Genomic DNA, 19587 nt, shown 5'->3' on the forward strand with positions numbered 1-19587 from the left:
TCGAGCATTCGGAGCGGCGGGTGAAATACGGCGCGGTGTCGCCCGACGTGTCACGGATACTCGACCCCAGTGAGGGGACTATTAGCGGGAGCTTGGTATCGATAATCGGTGGCTATTAAATGCATTAATGAAAAAAACATCAAATGAACGCCGCGCCGTCTAGATAGACGCAGAAAAAAAAATACAGATTTCTGCAGTGGACCTGAAAAGACTCAATTTCGAAGGATCACTTTCAGTGACAAAATGAAAAAGATCATCACACAAGCTACTAGGTAATGTATTATTTTCTCTAATTTCTCTACAAGCGTTCTCTACGTGTCAACCTTCAGTCAAAGATATTGTGAGCAATGAAATATCAACGACCAACCACCAAGACCAAACCAAACTAAAGGTTTGGCTTTGCAAACAATTTTAATAGGTGGGTACATAGGGTTACATGCAGTCACTCCCACAACTAAAACGAATCTAATGACACCTCATACATTGCACTTAGTTCGTCAATCAGTATAAACTATAGGTCGTACCAAGAGATTACACAATACGCAAACCCTACTCTCGGATAACGGATAACATACTACTCTTTCGACAGTCGGGTAACAAATAAAAATAGATGTTTAAGTATGTCCATGGTGCTATAATTCTAAAGGCATGTAGCGTCCCTAGCTCGCACTCGCATGCAAGTAATCAGCCGGGCGAGCCGCGGCGACGCCACTCAGCGAACCTCGTAAACGTTATCGGCTACATCGTAAAAACGCGACGTAAAACGGCGAGCGAGCGCCAGCCGACCGAGCGCGCGGCTAAGGCTTTAATTCCGAATGATTTTGCCATTTTGCCAATGTGCCTTAATGTTTCTCTCTTATGTTCAAATTACAGATGGGTAAGGCGCGGAAAGTAGCAAAAAAGTAGGAAAATGTCTTAGTAAATTAAGGAAGCTTTCATTAACTAAGGAAATTTTCTATCCGCATTTAAAATAAGACATCAAAATTTTACAATGTAGAAATTGCGCAATTTAGGAAACTTTCCGACGGCACATAAGTAGTTCAAACACAAAGAATACCTTGTACTAATCTAGGACTTTATTTCTAATTTAACTTTCTTACTATTATTTCTTAACATTAAAGAATTCTTAGTTTACAATTATAGTGTTTTGTACGAGTGAGTAACTAGACTAACTGGTACCTAAGTATACTTTAGCATATAATAAATAATTCAAATATTACTTGCGCCTTGGTTGTTTATAGTCTTGGAATGTAATTGGTTACTTATTGCACTTTTCGTGTTATGTCTATGTCTCGAAGTACAAAATCAATGTTTTAAACCTCGGGTTTGCTCAAGTTGAATGCTTTGCACTTGAAAAATTCTTAAATATTGAATTTCTTACACTGCAAGCTCTTAATTCCTAATGATGAAAAAAAATTAGTCACTTTAACCTTTTGCACATTGATACTTTTATTTCGAAATTAAGAACGTTAGCAAAACGACCAAATTCTCAGAATACATTTAAAGGTCTGAACACTTTCCTCGAGTTTGAACATAACTTTTTGACGTCTCCATAAAAATATTCGCCTTTATAAAGTAGTAATGTAACCCTTTCAATGCTTTATTCCTTTCAAGCGGTTGTTGCCATCAAGAGAGAAAAGGATGTTCAGATGTAGGTATACTCGTATTTGAAATAAATTACGATCACAGATCACAGCGGTTTGTCTCGTTTTATTCTTGTTAGTTATGACAAATTTTGATTCGCAGAAAGCATTTGAGGTAATTGCAGTAATGGGACGTTTTGAAGATTCCGACGTTTCTACATTTAATGATAGATAAAATCTAGCGTCGGCGCCGTTAAAGATATCAAGGTGCCAGTAAAAGAAAGCTTAAAATTTTACTTTGTTGCATCTTGAACCCGTGTGAACCGTTACTTGCTTAACGTAACTTCAGGCGCGCGCCAAATTTCATCGCATTTTTATATAAAGAAAGGAAACTACCAGATTACTTTCCAGAACGCCATGTGTCATTTTCATAAAGCGGCATTAAAATACCTGTATCAAACTTTAATCTTAATATTTGCAGGAATCATTAGGACTTTTAAGTACTCCTTGCCACATTAATTCCTAATTTGTACCTATTCGACTGCTGTTGCTATTATGAAAAGGTCCATTGCCAAAAGTCTAACTATTTAACTTCCTCTCAGTCGTTATTTTCTTTGCAGAGTGTCGTGGTCAACTGCTATTATCAGGCACATATGTTGCTTGCCGTACAATTTCTCTCCATTTTCCGTGGTTGGAGGTCATTCTTGCAAATTCCTGTTTTTAGTCCAATTGTTAAAGATAATGATCAAACCTATTCTCATTGGCTTTGAAGTACTAAACAATGTGCACGGACATCTAAAATACCAGTTAAGCGAGCAACGGATAACATTCAAATACCTCTATATCTAAATCTACCTATCCCGTATTTCTCAGTCTCATTAAATGGGCCGCGCCGCCCGCAGCCAAATTCACACCCCAATTAGCATCCGTAATCGAAAGTTGGGGTCCGGGTGACCTCGAGGGATCTAGAAGCTTTCTGGATGGGACAGGGCGTGTACCTGATAGCTGGTGGTATTGTCAATATTGACACTTTTTCTCAAGACGAAACAGAGTAGTGCTTCTAGGCAGTACGTATAATGTATCCTTATGGATGATGCCTTATTTTTATGGCACAAAATAATGAATTTCCCTCCTTCTATTTTTAATGACCTACACTTCTCATGCATTTCTGTTGGATCTGCAGCAACTAATTAGTACTATTCTCAACTCTAAATAGGGAATATCTAAGTGACTAATAATAAACAACGAATGATTTCTAATGTACACTTAAGTGCAATAAACACGTTTTCATCGGTAGCACATTCACGGCACGCACAACTGCGAGTTAATAAAATAAATATGAGGATATTTCTAAAGACCATTTCCTAGATTTAAATTCTCGAAGCGTGTCAGGCCCGGCCCGCGTAAGATGCGGGAGGATCTCTATCAACGCAGTGGCCGGGCGCGTTTAATTTTATTTTCCAATTCGTCCCTTTTCTTTATTGGGTTCTCTTCGGGACGAGTGAGACGTTGGCTGACGAGGGTTTTAATTTTACTTGCATGTGATATGTTCCTGGCGCACCCGGGAAATAAAATAGAAATGAAGTGGTCAATGTAAAGTCCTTCGTAAAGAAGTTTGTCTAGAATAACGCATATCTAATACAACGCAACTCGGAAGGTTAAATACTTATCTTAAACTCTAAGTTAAAGTTTTACAATTCCAGATAAAGAAGATTATCTACCAGAAACTCCAAATTTTAAAAGCATTCTTTATATAACAAACATCTATCGTACGTGCGTATAGTTATAACGAAAGCCTAAAACTAAACGAAAGCACAACAAAGCAACATCCTAGAAATGTTATCTTGTCATATGGCATTAACGTAGAAATAATAAACAGATCCACTAAAACTCCTTTGTGGGATTCTTTTAGGCGTCGGTTTCCCTTATTTGGCGCTCACTTGGATTGTGGGGAATATTTCCAGTCTATTAAATAACTAAGGCATAAAAAAGCCTTCGTTTTGGGCCATTCTCATTCTTACAATTTCAAATTCTCTACTATGTTACCTAGTTTTTATCGCAATAATAAGGACTACACGATTTCTCTTTTATGAAATCATTTATCACTTGTCATAAAGATTACTCGAGGCAAAAAATATATATTAGGAAGATAGGTAATTTATCCTCAAGGCGCCTTAGCGAGAAGACATACACTATGTTAAAATTAACAAAAATAAGGCATATTTAATTTGCTTACTTGTACTTACTGCCCCTATTTTTGTCTTGAAATAAACATAGGCGTTATTACATTTAACTTAATCTGACAAATACTTATACCTAAAACGTTCGCAAAAATGTCGTTTCTTTAAATTCATATACAGTTTACAAAGCAAACGGTGCCAGAGACCCACGCCTTACCATATAAGCGCGGATTGCGGCGCGGTACTTGCGGGATGGATGCCGGGATCCTGGCATCGAAGTTATCAAGTTATCAATGCGAGGCTTTGATGGCGACGTATATTTTATTAACACTGCGTATACGACGTGCGATACCGACTAATGTGTTTTCGTTTAATGTTTTATGCCGTTTGGCACGAACGTTTCATAAAAACATCTTGTGAACGCCATTGTGTAAAAGCGTCGGAGTTACCTCCTATGGTAACCTTCAGATTTTGATTATTCCGACTCCGATTTGTCCTGTCTCCGTGGTGTTCGAGGTTCTTTTGTGTTGATTTTTCTAGTTGTATCCTCAGCTCTATTGCTAACACTTTTTTTTATTATTCCTGTATTAATATTGTCTTCGGTTACCGCGATAGTTACTCATGAAATAAAACTATGAAAACGGATTATATCGCGTATATTGAATTTATAATACATCCCGACGTTTCGAACTCTTTACAGCGTTCGTGGTCAACGGGTGACTGAGGAAAAATTACAAAATGCAAAAATACCCACATACTAAAATAATGAACAATCATAGACTACAAACTTTAAGGCTGGTTGTACATGCAAAATCGGTTCATAAGGCTAGTTATACACTATAATTATTTTTCAAGTAAAGATATATATATATATACGCGATAAAAAACTATGCCGGCTCCAACCCTACACCACGGACCCGAGAAGATTTAATTCCCTCCTAAATTGTAGGAGGGTATCCCAATATGGGACCGGCAACAAACTCGGGGGGGCTTTGTTGCCGGTCCCATATTGGGATACCCTCCTACAATTTAGGAGGGAATTAAATCTTCTCGGGTCCGTGGTGTAGGGTTGGAGCCGGCATAGTTTTTTATCGCGTATATATATATATATCTTTACTTGAAAAATAATTATAGTGTATAACTAGCCTTATGAACCGATTTTGCATGTACAACCAGCCTTAAAGTTTGTAGTCTATGATTGTTCATTATTTTAGTATGTGGGTATTTTTGCATTTTGTAATTTTTCCTCAGTCACCCGTTGACCACGAACGCTGTAAAGAGTTCGAAACGTCGGGATGTATTATAAATTCAATATACGCGATATAATCCGTTTTCATAGTTTTATTTTATTCCTGTATTAGTTTAACAATAAGGCCAATATTTTCGAGCACACTGGAAAAAGTCTTCATTTCCAACACAGCAACTTACAGCAACATACATTGTCAGTGACATAACAAACGAACTTGGCCTACTCGCCGCGATGTCGTCTGTTTGTTATTGTTACCGCCGGTGATTTCTGCTCTCCTGGTGAATGTCGCGCAATTCAGACGTTGCCTCACCGCACTCGGGCGTTGCCGACTTGCTCAATACAAAATAAATCTTTTATTACACGCTTTTTTCTTTGGGGATCTTGATTACAGTCGTTATTTTTGATAGGATTCCTACATCGATACAACTGTATACTTAGATAGTCAATCTGTAAACTCCGATATATACCTTTAGGTCTGAAATAGGCGTTATAATTTGGTAGGTTTTACGAGTACTTCACAGAAAACAAGGAATCCATACTACGCCAAATGCTGTGGAAATATTTTAGAAAGAATTATATCAAAAGATCAAAGGTGATTGATATATTACTACTTAACTAGTTTTCCCAACGTTAAGGTAAAAGTTATCTAAAGACATCACGACATCTTTGATGGATGGGAAATTACGGCAACTTTCGCGCGAAGTGATGTGACGCAGACAACTAACTACTTGAAGCTACGCTCGCTAGCGGCAACACATTATTCACAAATGTATTGTGAATGCTGATGAGAGATCGAATTGTAAATACCATCTATGTCTTCTGTGAAATTAGCAATAGGCTTTTCGTAATGATTTACCATTTACTTCAACATTAAATTCCACACAAAATGTTACAAAATAATATAGATTATTTATCAAAATCAAATGATAAATTGTATTTCTGAACTAATATTTCCAATTATAGTACAAAAAGGCTGCCAGGAACGGTTGAATTTCTGCCAATATCAAATATTTAGACTATAAACCTGTTAAAGCCTGTCCAATTTCTAAGATCAAGTTCGCCATAGATATACTATGGCGAACTATACCATAACAGTTTTTACCTCCACAAAAACGAATTCTAGGTACTAGGCTTGGCACCGACTTCAAACGTTTCAGTTGCTAGCGCATATAAAACGAGAACATTTTATTGTATCCTTTTTGAAGTCGGTTTTACTTTTTTTTAAGATTTATATTATTTTTCCATTTTTAGTTTTAAGTTTTTCACTGTGGTTTTTCATATGAGTGATGCATCATTCTGTAAGACTCGTTACTGTCTGGCCAAACTGTCGTGTTACTAAACATTTTTGGCCAACGAGTACGTATCAAGTTCCAAGGTCTCAATCAATGTCTGGATCTGAAGTGGAGGTAGTTCCTTTCGAACAAAAAATAATTATTCAAATCGGACCACGGGTCTCGGGAGTAATCGGTGAACATACATACAAAAAACCAAATCGAATACAGATAACAGAATCGCCTTCTATTAAATTGAAGTCGGTTAAAAAAACGGTCGAATTGATAACCTCCTCCTTTTTGAATTCAGTTAAAAAGTAAGATCAGTAAAAATATTTTTGGAAAAGTATCAAAATTTAAGCTCAGATTTGTGACTTGCTATTTTACTTGGTCAGGTTAACGTAAGGGGCTCAGGCATATTAAGTCCATCAGCTATATATTAAGCGAAAGAAGCGACAAATATTCTCAAAATTAGTGAATTTGGTCCACCGTGACCGCGGTCTCATTTACGCAATTACGCGCTCCGGACCGCGTGCGTGTTCTCGGCTTAATCCACTTTTAATTTTGATTGATGCTCCCTCGCTTGCGGCCGCTGAATTTAATCCTGAGACTGCCAAGGTCAATGGGCCTGGGACGCGGTTTCACCAGAATGAGGTGATGGAAAGGACTTCACTTTACTCTAAAATTACTGCCAATGATGCGTTAGGTATTCAAAATTATGAATAGTGAAATTAAGTAACCATTGTCCTCGGGAATCTTTTTTTAGGGTTTCGTAATCAAAAGAAACTTTTTCTCTATCCGTCCGTCCGCAACTGAGCTAAGTGACCCTTATTACGACACGAGATAGTTGAATCACACCACATTAGTAAAATAAGTGCCAATACACCACAAGTAATAGGAGTGCTGAAGATGCCAAGCCAACCGTCACATATTGATTACCTACGAGAGCTTCAACGGTATAACAAATACAAGAGCATTTATTGTTATACCTTTTTATCACACTTTTTACAAGCTTTTATTTAACTTGCAATTTTTGGCTGAAGTAATCTATGATGGACGCAGGAGGTAGCTATAGTAACTGTGATAAAACAACTCAATCTGATTTGTGTTTGGGTTTGAATTGTCTCGATGAGTATTAGTTGCCTGTTGAAAGAAAAGTACAGTTAGTGATAAAAACTTGTATAGAAATAAAGTTTTGACAAAAAACTTCTCCCTGTAGCAATTTAGCATACATACAAACGACTCAAAGGGCCCTAAATATCAGTTTTGGAGAGGTGTTCCTCCCTCCCTGGGATACAGGTTTGTATTATAGGTATACTATGTTGCGAGCTCGGTGGCACGGCAGCCCGCGCGTAATGAGGGCGTGGGCCGCGAGGATATTATCAGACGTGTCGAAGGCTGGCGCTTTCCCGCCGATAATAGTTATTTGTTTTACAAGGGGCAAAGTTGTTGTTTAACCTCTTGTGCTAATATTGATACCCGAGCAAGCGAATGATTCCAAAATTGAACCACGAACGAAAAATTGAATCTTGAGCGTGGCAAGGGTTTCAAGGCACGAGGGTTAAACAAATTTTGCCACCGAGTGAAACACAAAAATTTTCACCACACAAGTAAAATGAAAGCAAATCGATTCAAAATGACGATTTAAAAGTCAATTTGATCAGCAGACATGAGAAAATAAGTCAAAATTTGCATTTGATTACTTTGCCTCGCATGTGAATAAAATACAACTTTCTTATCAGTTTTTGAACAATCAAGAGAGCCTTTACCAGCTGGTGTGGTGGAAAGCTTCATGCTGTCGTGCCATTCAGTTATTATTTATTGAGGCAGGAGTTCAGTTTAAATTTGCAAAATTTGCAATATTTATACCTGAAGTTATTAAAGTGCAATTAGACCGAGCACAGTACTGAACCTGTTTTTAGAATGAGAATTATTTTTTCCTTTTTGGGTAAATGTCCTTTAAACAGAAGCCTAAAATTTGAAAAACGTGCCGACACTATTATATATAGCATTCTTAAGACGTTATTTGAAGACCAACAAATTTATTCAGCATTCAATTCAGTCCATTTTCCAAAAAACTATTAGGCCGCTTACTCAACGGATCGTTATATACCAGTATTTCTACCTACTTAAATTACTAATTTAATCTTTTCAACCATACATGTGTGTTCACTCAAGGTCGAAAGCAAAGATAAAACAATAATGCGGCAAAGTATCAAGCAGGTTCGCGCCATAGCCCGTCAACATGGCACTTGACAGGGGCGAGGCGCGGCCCGGGGCGCGCCGCCGGCACTTTACCGCCGCATACTGTTTACGGCACTATTTAATTCTAAATAGACATATTTGTGCGCACGAATACCTAAACCTATCCTTAGCGTCACGCTAAGGGTATAAAGATTTTGTTCCTCTCGTAGGTACATAGTTCGTGGGTAGGTAGGAGAGTCGTTGGCTCTCTTTGCGTGTTCTACCGTCTGTACAATGGGGAATGTTCCGAAAAACTTTTTGATCTGGTGCCATCGTCTCGTTTCTATCACCGCACCTCCCGCCAAAGGAGCAAAGCTCATCCTCACTTCTTAGACACATGGCACACCAAGAATAAGCGGGCATCTCGCTCGTTTCTTCCCAGAACGTGCAGAATGTGGAATGAGTTGCCTCTTGAGGTATTTCCTTTGTGCTACGACATGGGATTCTTCAAGAAGCGGGTATTTAGGGTTCTCAAGGGTCGGCAATGCTTAAGTGGCTCCTGTGATGTTGCTTATGTCCATGGGCGACGATGACTGCTTTCCATCAGGCGGCTCGTCTGCTCGTTTGCTATCACATAAAAAAATAAAAAAACATCTCGCGCCAATCAGGCACGGATGCATTTATGTCGAGCATAAAAGTGACTGGCTCGTCAGGAATGCAGCAATTTCTGAGATTAATTTAGTATGTCAAATTATTATAAGCCATCAAAATGTCTAGTGGGTTTGAAATGGATATTTTCAGATTGCATAACCTGTTACTGCAAATCAAATCAAATCAAATCAAAAAATCACTCTGATAAGAATTTTGTTGATACGGACCACGTCACGTTGTCACCACGGATGAAAACTATGAAATTCAGCATCCTTAAATAATATGTGAGCACGATTTGGTATAGATGTACCTACCGTCAAAGTTGACCGAGCAAGCGCGAAGCGTCTCCGTTTCAGTTTTGATAAACACGCTTTCGTATATGTCGTTCTCCTTCACCATGTCTCAATGCAATTATGGAGTTAAATAATTTCACGGTTTAGACTCACTTGTTTTAGTCACTCGCGCGACATGTTTCAAGCCCATGTTTCATGTTGTTTGTTGAAATTATTTAATGTTAGTATGTCTCACAACAGTTTAAATTCGATTATATGGAGTTATTGTAGAATCAGTTTTTGGAAGTTCTTGAGGGTCTGCAGCTCACAGAGCATCCAGTATAAATTGGCTTTTTATAAATAAGAACATAGTAACTCCGTGAGTGACTAAAACAATTGAGTCTAAACCGTGAAATTATTTAATCATAGTTACTCCGTTTACACGCGTATTTCTGTCTTGTACTGTAATGTTCCTAATAGCACTCCAAAAGGTGAAACATACCAGTAGCGCATCACGTAACTTGCGCCGCTACCAGGGCCGCATAGCCGCGACATTACACAGACACGAACCATTAGGCGCGCGCCGGGGCGCCCGGAACGAGCCCTATTTCCGGAAGGAAGCGTCCGGAAGCAGCGCGTCCGCCCCGCTTGTCGCTACTTAGTTTCTACCTACTTATGTTGGCTTGGTATATAGCGTGATGAGTTTTAGAAGCTGAGCTTCATAAATGCCCATGTCACATTCACTGCCAACGACCCGCTAAGGTCTCTGTTCGTAGGCGCTTTTCGACCTTTTCGCTACATATCTGTTTTCCCATTTTCATGATATTGGCTAATTGGAAAGTCACTGTGTTTAAATATCGGTTATTTATAAGTTGTATCGGCCACTTTTGACACTGATGTATCCGATCCATATCGCATCTAGAGCAGATTTTTGACGTACATTTATTATCTACGGTTACCGCGATAGTTACCCCGTCCCGTAGTTAGTTAATCCGTTTTTATAGTTTTAGTACATTTATTAGTGTGAATCAGTATGTAACTACTGTACATGTTCACGAAATTTCACGAGAATTGGTTGAGGGTTGCGAGCTGTAGAGGAGAACATCCGGACATACGAAAGCAGATTGACCGAGTCAAAGCAGACCTTGGCTAACGCTTCGGACAATTACAAGATTTCCTGTCATTTTCATTACAGATTGTTCTCTCATAATCTAGAACTAGTTTGAGTACAAGTTTCTACTACGACAAATCCGAAATAGTTTCAGCAGTATACAGCTGTTTAGAGGGTTTCATCGTTACGTAGAGTCACAAGTAGAGCCAATTTTGTTTGATTTCTTTTTGATGCCCAGCTAGGTGATTAAGATACATTTATAACATTATTTCTGTAAAAAAGACATCAGCCGAATTAAAAAAAAAACTATGATGAATCATTATTTCTAAATCTGAATAGTCTATGATGGTTCATTATTTTTAGTATGTGGGTATTTTTGCATTTTGTAGTTTTCCTCAGTCACCCGTTGACCACGAACGCTGTAGAGAGTTCGAAACGTCGGGATGTATTCTAAATTCAATATACGCGATATAATCAGTTTTCATAGTTTTATTTCATAAAAAAAAAACTTTAAAAAAATTACGTCTACTAATAAAAATGTACTAAATATAAAAAAAGTGTTTCTATATTTCTCACTTCATATTATTTTCTTTGATCGTACCGTCTGACACGTCTGACAACGTCCAAAACGACAGGAGGCCCGAGCCTGAGGGGTCCTACCCCTCATTATGACTACCGTTTGCAAATTGTACGTCGACACTGCCGCGTACTGGCAACCATACCTAACAACCCTATGCTCTTGGAATATATACTTTATTACGCTATAATCATCATCATCATCATCATTTTTATTCAAGAACAATATTACATTGTGTTTGAAATCTTAAAACTAGGCACATGCACACAAAAAAATATAACAAAAACAAACATCATAGCCACCAATAAAAATATTAATAAGATGTAATAAAAAAAAAGTAGAAATTTCCAAAATAAACATGAATTAATCAATTATAAATAATAAAGAAAAATGTCAACAATTAATAAGTTAAAATAATTAAATTAAATCAGTTACATGTCAGAATAAGAAAAAAATTATTAAGAACAAAATGTCAACGTTAAAAATAAAAATTAAATTAAAAATTAAAGTAAAAATTAAATTAAAAGATATTAATTGAGAAAAAAAAATTGAAAATATATATTCATACAAATTAACTAATTTAAGTAGGTATGTAATATTATTATTAATCCCCTATATCACACTGAAAAAAATCTTACTATACTCTTCTAACTGCTGGATTGATTTTTATCAATCATAGCTAAAAACCACCGCAAGGAAACTCGCTTTTACGTAAATAAACCGCATTGAAATCCGTTTGAGAGCTACGATGCCACAGACAGAAACACAGACAGACATTGGCGTCAAACGTATAACACTCCTGAAGTATGCGTTATACTTGTCTTAACATCCCAAATGAGCACCCCATATAAATACAGTGTAAACTCTATATAGCGACACTCAAGGGACTGGACGTTCTTTGACGCTGTAATAGAGTTTTCACATCACCAATTCGAAAAAGGACTTTTTCTTCCCTGCTAGGAGGGATCAAAGTGGCACTTTTCTTCCCTGCTAGGAGGGATCAAAGTAACACTTTTCTGTTCTAGGACACTATTTTTACATTTTTTTCACATTATTTTTTTTGCTTAAATTATAGTTTTAAACATTATAATTATCTCATAGGTGATGTGAAAAGCATCATGTGTCAAATGGTAGCAAAATTATTTCCATCTCGGGCGTAACACACTTGAATCCCTCACTACGCTCAGGATTCTACTTTAGAACCCCTCGCTACTCTCGGGATTCTATTATAAAATCCATCGCTTCGTTTAGGATTCAATTGTACGCCCTCGCCGTAAATATGTCATTTTGCTCCCTTGTGACACAATCTACTATTTCGTTATATAGAAAGAAATTAATATTAAAGTAAAGCAACTGATGCCAACAATGTCGACGTTATAGGGAGTGAATCATAATCATAATCATCATAATCATAATCATTTATTTGCACATAAAAAGGGTTTTACATAGATATTATAAAAGTTACATTGGTCTAGCCTTTTTAGCTGTTTTTGGCAGCATGCAAATGGGTCCTTATAATACATTAAATTTGTATTACATAAGACTACCTCACCGTTCTACCTAACCGTTATATCGAGTGACGTTATAAGGAGTTTACACTGTTATGTACTTACATTGTGTAATTTCCAATTTGTGTAGCGTAAACTGACAACCAGTTATGTCAATCTTCATTGCAGATTTGAGCGCAGTGGTCATAAATATTAAGATACTAATTTCTCATTTCTTTTTACAGGTAATTTAAGGACAGTAGCCAGCTTTGAACAGGTATCACGGGTCCTCCACAACATCATAAATGAGGTATAAATAGTTAAAGATTTCTACTAAACTTCTGCTTAATCCGTCACAACAAAGATAGATATAACTCCGTAATAGATGGATACAGTCTAAGGAAAAAACGTGCCTCGAAAATCAAGAAAATTTGATTCTCGTTCAGAGGGCGCTACTAGTTTTGGCCTACAGTCGTATAGATGGCGTTGACGGTTTCGTTTGTTATTTAACAATTTTAACGCATATCATGAAAGAACATGGGTCAAAATCATAAAAATAATTAATGCAAATAAAAAAAAATCATTTATCTATATTTAAATACATTTTAACGTATTTTTATAAATCTTCATTTTTAGTTTCAAAGTGGATGGCAGTGAATTTACTGGGGTTACAAAATTTACTATGACAGTACCGCTCTAGTATAAGTTACTCTATGGTCACAACTACTCTTAAGTACTTACCGAAAAGTTACAGGGTATATCTTCCCGATATAGGCGCGATAATCGATAAACACCTTATTTTCTTACTGGTAATAAATGTTGTTCTAACCGTCAATACACCAAGCCAACTAAGCCAGTACAGGTTAATTTGCAGAGCTGTACTTATACTTTAACTTTAGAGCAACAAATTCAGTAATTATGTCGGTCACCCCGGCACGCCCGACAGCGGCGTAACGACGCGCCGAGGGTCCTCCCACGCGCTCATTACGTACTCCCGCTTGATACGGATGATCCATTGCTAAAGAAAATTTCGACCAGACCATAATACTTAGGTATAACCTAGTAATTTTGAGAAAAAACAACATTGATTTAAACTTTCACGATTTTTACTCATTATTATTCACAACGACGGGACTTAATCGCGTAACGTTCAAGTTAATAAGCAAGACCAAGTGTGGGTAGCTCGAAAAACTCGCGCGCCTAGAGGATCTTGATGTCAACTTTAGCCAGTCTTCTGAGACCACGGGGACAACGCCGTCCTTGAAACGTCGGAGGTAAAACAACGTGATAAATCCGTCTTAATTTTGTGTGAACTGGAAAATAGGACAGTCGAGCATGCGAGTAAACCGCCTGTTAGCGAACTCGAAATTCGTCCAGTAACAAATGGATATTTTTGAGGTAAGCTCAGATTATTTGTTACAATTATATCGTTTCGGATCATAATCAAATTCTGTTTTCTAATTTAACTCTCCTATTTTTGATACTTAGTGAATTGAGACTGTTTTAAGACCTATTATTTGTATTTAGAAAGGTTAGGTAGGTTATGTTTTTTTTTTGTTGTCGACCGACCGGTTCATATCTGCAGCTAAAGAATATATCTACTAAGCTGTGTTTATTTGTAGCATGGCTTCAGCTCCATTTTTATGGTTACTAGCTGTACCATATTGCAACTTATTTCTACCTGAGCATCATTATTATAGATGTCAAGCCGGTTGGTTGCGTCACTGCGCGCGAACTCTATCTACGGCTACAGACCCGGCTTAGCAACCCATTGCACAAAGGACTCTATCTCGTCGGAATACCGATTAAAACAGCCTCGGCTATAAATGTGAAGTAGCCTACTTTGCTCTCACCGACAACAACTTGTCCGTTGGAATATAGGCTTTATTCATATGCAGGGAAGTTGCGTGGAGTTATAAAGTTAAGTTTGTTTTTGGTAGACGGATAAATATCGGTTTATACTCATCGGCTCGCTTTGACGCGTCGCCGGTAATTTTGCTTTGCGAATAAAAAGAAGGTCTAATGTGTATATAAAACGTACGTATTTACGACCTTATTGCTGGTGTGATTTCACTCTCAGTGGGTACATTTATCAGTATGATGTCAATATGAATCTTTTGTTGTGTTGAGTGCACGGGAGTCACGTTTCGTTTCTCGATTTTTCTGTATTCTGTTGTCACTGCCTGGATTAAGAACACCCTGTATTCATCGACCGCAGAGGATCTAAATCTGATCTTAATATCAGTCTCAGTGCACTCTTTTCAAGATGTAAATGAGCAGTGACTTGGGAAGTTGGGCTCTCTCGGAGCAGAAGTTACGTCGGACAAAGACGGGTCAAAATGTAATGATAACATTCAGCAGAATTCACAGGAACTCTAGAAACCTTCCAGAGTTTAAAAGACATACACCAAAACAACTTTATTTTTATTTGTGTAATACATATACTTTTATATTAATTGCAATTCTTCTAAGTCGGTCCCTCACTGCTGAAGATCGTGACTCCGCTTGCTAATTTTCCCTATGGCAACTTCTCCTTGTCGGTTGCTTTGTGGAAAGCGTTGCTTAGTGTGATGTCCATCTGGGCAGATATTTGGTTACACCATCTCGTTGGACTTGGTCCTCTAGGCCGTCTGCCGTCCACCTTTCCCATCACCACAAGTCTCTCCAAGTTGTCAGGGTTTCTGCGAGCTATGTGACCGAAGTATATCAGTACTCGTTGAAGACAGATGTTGGATAGTCTAGGTTCCTTTTCCAATTTGCAAAACATAAGTAATAACATATGCATGCGTAGAAATTCTGATGACAGCTGTTGCAAAATGCAGTTAAATGGCAGGTCTCGTCTGCTAGGCGACGCGCCGACGGACTAGAAATTGTGATGTCAGTTCTAATTTATGAAACAAGCGCATTCCTGTCGTGTCGGCGCCGCCCCGTATCTTATCCTGTCGTTACCTTAGTGCCTGCAACCATTCTACTAATGATCGGCATAAAATGTAACATTCGAGAGTCACTTTGTTTTCAAGTTTTGTGGCTGGTTGAATAAATGCTAATAACTCAACTCATTTCTTTGTCAATGGAGCATTGGTGACAAATCTATAAGTGACGATTCCTTTATAAACTTTGGATATGCTTTGAGGAATATTTTTTATGGGCAAGTGATGTGACATACAAATATATGAGTACCTACGTAAATCACGTAGGCACACGCTAAGTTGAAAATATTTAGATTAATGTGAAAGTAATATGAGTGTGATACTCTATACGTCCTATATTTCTATGGAATATGGGATCATCCCCTATGTGATTAACTTTTTACTTATATTATAAGTAATAAACGACAGTTTACTATACAATTATCATAAATTAGGATTGCCGCTATCGCTTCGTATAATTGTTATTTATACATGATAATTTAAGAATAAAACAAGTCGTTTAAAAGAATGGTCTATGAATATAGAGCACTTATATGAACACAGACCCACAGACACCGGGAGAGGTGGAACTAAATAAAAGCTTGGAAAAATGAAATCTCGCGCACTGCACGGAGCAGGATCGCTTTTATTACAGCGACCCTTGCATATTACCCCCGGGCCCGCAGTTATCATACCACCTGTCAAAATAGACTGCAGGGCTCTGCGGGCTTTGCATTTGCGTGGGCCGCATGAAAATTACCATTCTGTGCGTCATGTGCAGTTTTTATTGCTTTCTTTCATATTTAGACAACCATTGTCTCACATTTAAGAATCACATACAAAATATCATGGAATAATTATTTATATTAGTAAGTTTTTGGTGAATGTAAACATGGGGGTGGACTACCTAACCCAAACTGAGATTGATTCCTCGTTTGCACAAAACAATGCATGAGCAGATCCCGGCTCCTCAAGGTTTCAAAAACCTGCTATAAAAAGTTTGTGTACTTGTTGTTTTTTTTTCATAGCAGGTTGTTTAATCCCAATAACAATGTCGCATTTCGCATTTCTAAACTATCCCGACCTCAGATGATAGAAAGAAGATCCCGACCCAACCGCGCGTACTACTGCGTTATTATATCGCATGTCAAAATAGAGACGGACGCACTGCGCTAAGGCACGGCTCGGCTTCGCTAGGGCCGAGTTAATGTGAAAGAAAATTTGCAAAATAAGAGTACTATTTAATGTTCAGGATCTATATACGGATCATCTTCAATTACAATTGTGCATTCGTAAATTTTATTACGATGAGATAAGCTCTGTCAGCTGTGTCGGTGTTGGTTGTTATCACCTAAAGTAGGTATGCCTAAAAGGAAGCAGAGACCAATGCCGCTCTCATAATTTTTAATTTAAAAAATATATTACTTAATTATAAAGCTAAATACTGTTTACTATATTACTTAATTCTAAAGCCTATCGTAACTAACACCGTACATTGTTACTTTAGTTTCCAACGCGGCTTTATAAATAATAACTGAATATACTATGACGTGTATATTTGACGTGTGTATTTATCTTTGTGTCCGAATTTCTGATTAGTGAATTATGTACTAATTAGCTACTATTTGACAGCTATTGCAACGTTAGCTACTCGTGAAACAAAAAATTAATAAAATAAAAACAAAATCAAAAGTATTTCAAAGTTGCTGATTTCATTTTTAGGTCATCCAATAAACTTATTTGACAGAAAATTAAACTTTTCGAAAGTCACATAGCCAATTTATCAAAATGTATGCATAAGAAATAAAAAAATATAGTTAATTACTGAAAAATCTTAGCCACATAGTGGATAAGCCACCTTACAAAAGAGATGCATGAAACGTTCGAGTAACCGAAATTATAAAACTAGTGGAAGAGAAAAGCGAGTTCCTTTTGCCTTCTGAGCCGGTTTCATGTGAGTATATTAATTTACTAACCCACTTTATATATTACGATATCGTGTTGTCATAATTAGTAATAAATACGTCATACTTGTACGACATCATAGCTATGTCAGTTGATCATATTCAAGTAATGTTGAAAGGGTAATGCCTCGATGAAGTATCGGTATTGGCACTTGGTGGGCTTCTAGTTAATTACATTAAATGCTGTTGTTGCCCGAGCAACGACCGGGTTTAGTAGAAAATGTCCGCTGAAATAGAACCCATGTTTAAATGGCCTATGTGTATGTTCAAAAGACAAAGCGCCACAGCCCAAACTTATTCAATTTTACCCTATTTTGTGAAACAGTCACAAAAATTCTGTATTAGTTGTACTTTTAGGTTGTTTCTATGTTGATGAGACCTGCGAATGCTGTTTTGTAAGTTTTTAAAGGTAATTTAACAAATTCAGCTATTGTGCACATTAAAATAGATAATTTTGAATTTAAACCCAAAAGCAGCGAAGTCGCTTTGTAACATTAACTTACAAAGTGGCCTTTTATTCCTGTGTATAATAAACCGTCACTATGCATTGACAAATACAAAGGTAGAAGTTAAAATTCAGCTGGGAACAAAGTAAATACGAGGTGGACAGTTGTCATCCCGGTGTTTGCACGGGAGCGTGTCTGGCGGGCGCCGTAATCGAGAGGGTGCATGGATGGAACTTGTTTCACTCTTTGTCCATTACTACTCGTATGTATGGTGTGCTTGTAACTGGCTAAAATGAAAGAATACAATAGGTGTAATAAAATGTTCTTTAGTATTCAACAATTATAAGTACTTAATAAAAGAAGAAAGTTTAATAAACAATAATTATGATAGGTAAGGCTGTCTTAATCCTAAACTATTTTGCGATGTCACCTCCACATGGTAGAGGCAAAGATAGATATAACTCCGTAATAGATGGATACAGTCTAAGGAAAAAACGTGCCTCGAAAATCACGAAAATTTGATTCTCGATCAGAGGGCGCCACTAGTTTTGGCCTAGTCTCGTATAGAGGGCGTCGACGGTTTCGTTTGTTATTTATAATTTTAACGCATATCAATGAAAGAACATGGGTCAAAATCATATAAAAATAATTAATGCAAATAAAAAAATCATTTATCCATATTTAAATACATTTTAACGTATTTTTATAAATTTTCATTTTTAGTTTTAAAGTATGTCGATAGATGGCAGTGAATTTACAGCGGTTACAAAATTTACTATGACAGTACCGCTCTATCTAATTATATCCTCATTGGTAGAGGTGACAACGCATAAGAATTTACAATTTAAAGATTATGGTTTTATCAAATCGCTATAAGAAATTTAGGAATGTTCTCGTAAGATATGATATTAAATTTGAAGGTTTTAAGCTGCATTTTCGTTTCATTTATCTTTTTAAGAAGCTGTTAAAGTTTAAAACTTCTTAACACGGTACAGTCCATAAACACGCTCGAGATGTTATCGATACCAGTCTCATGAGTCTCATCTCAACCAAAACTAATGTTCCCTGGAAATCTGCACACCTATAATCATATTTCATTTCATTACGATACGCTATCAGTGCTAAATGTTCTCCATTTAAGGACGTTTCTGCAAAAAGCCCGTTTGGTAAATTGGCGCGCATACATTATCCCGCGCTGCAAGATACGCCAACATAATGTGTGTGCAGACGTTTCGGCGCGAGTAAATGGCCTGTCGCCTATCGCCTGTCGCCCTTCTCCGCCTGTCGGGTCGCCGCCGCCCGGCGCCTCGGGTATCACGACCGCGCGGTGCAGCTATAATTTTGCGAGTTCGAATTTTAAATTCGATTTTTGTTTTTGAGAGAAAATGGTTGTAGGTTTTGTCAGGGGGCATTGAAATTAAGTATAATTATCCGAATTGAAAGAAAAAATCGACACTACGGTAATTGATGAGTATTTTATGCTCCACCCAATCAAGACCCAAACCAACCAACAAAACTGTAACTGCATATTATAATGAAATAAAACTATGAAAACGGATTATATCGCGTATATTGAATTTATAATACATCCCGACGTTTCGAACTCTTTACAGCGTTCGTGGTCAACGGGTGACGAACGCTGTAAAGAGTTCGAAACGTCGGGATGTATTATAAATTCAATATACGCGATATAATCCGTTTTC

The 19587-nt window shown here is 37.3% G+C and overlaps 1 protein-coding gene across 4 annotated transcripts in view; it reads left to right on the plus strand.

Annotated features, from left to right (window-relative positions):
- The window catches only part of LOC134751053 (nucleolar protein 4), a 158799-nt gene that overhangs the window by 15321 nt on the left and 123891 nt on the right, over positions 1-19587 (plus strand). The gene's annotated exons all lie outside the window — the stretch shown is intronic.

This window comes from Cydia strobilella, chromosome 21 (genome assembly GCF_947568885.1).
Source record: "Cydia strobilella chromosome 21, ilCydStro3.1, whole genome shotgun sequence".
NCBI lineage: Eukaryota > Metazoa > Arthropoda > Insecta > Lepidoptera > Tortricidae > Cydia > Cydia strobilella.